This window comes from Perkinsus marinus (assembly GCF_000006405.1).
Source record: "Perkinsus marinus ATCC 50983 genomic scaffold scf_1104296958914, whole genome shotgun sequence".
Taxonomy (NCBI): Eukaryota; Perkinsozoa; order Perkinsida; family Perkinsidae; genus Perkinsus; species Perkinsus marinus.
Window position 1 is genome coordinate 165,297 of NW_003206607.1, and position 1,003 is coordinate 166,299.

A 1,003-nucleotide genomic window follows, 5' to 3' on the forward strand; every position below is an offset into this window, starting at 1 on the left:
GGTTGACCATGTGCAATTTTCATCACACTGTATATAGGGCAGGGTAATTTATACGGTCGACTTTTGTACTTGAGCGCCCATACTCGAACCGTTTCGCTCTCAACGGGCAAACGAGATGCATGTGTAGTACATTGAATCCGTTCATGCACGATTATGCAGCATGAGGGAAGACTTGAGATTATTATCTTATCTGATGGCGATGGATAACCGCTGCTCACATGACGACACTTGCTTCCTGCCATCATGGTGATCCGATATCAATCATAACGCTTCTTTTCCTGCTATCCTTCGAAAGCCTTTCCGTAAAGCTAACTATGAACTACGATCTCTCGGGAGCCGCCTCCTCTAGAGAGAGCACACTCCTCAACAGTAATGGTCGTACCATACAAACACCCATCCTAGAAGCGAAGACCGCAAGTACCGGGATGTTATATACAGCGTAACGGCAGCTACTCTAGTATCTCTACCATCACCATCTAGCAGATACAGCAGCCGTGGGTCTCCTTTTCACAACGACAGTCCATTAGGCATCGACAAGTTCCTATTGCTCGTAGCGTCGGATGACGTCCAAGCGGTGAAGTCGAGGTAACCCAAAGCGTACCGTAAGGGGGAATAATCTCGGCGTAGGCTGGAGTCGAACTATACTGTGGCAAGAGAACTGATACAAGCCAGAAACTCCAGAGGGAGCACAGCTCTGCATATCGCCTGTAGAGAGGTGGTGTCGTCGCACTCATTCCTGGAGCATCACTCATCGTAGGGGTTCCTGTCGATGGTCACTACACTAGCATCCTGTGGTGCAGAAGTCGAGGCTAGAGATAGAATACGTAACGATTCTGTCGAAACGCTGTGTGACGTTACTCTCAAAAGCACCACTAGATGCGTGATTCGAGAGCGTTGAGATACACGCAGTCTTCAGCCGAACTCCTCTCTCATATCTTCTGAGTATGGGCATTTGAAATCGTGAAGCTGCTACAGTCAGATTCGGAGCAAATGTTGATGCTCG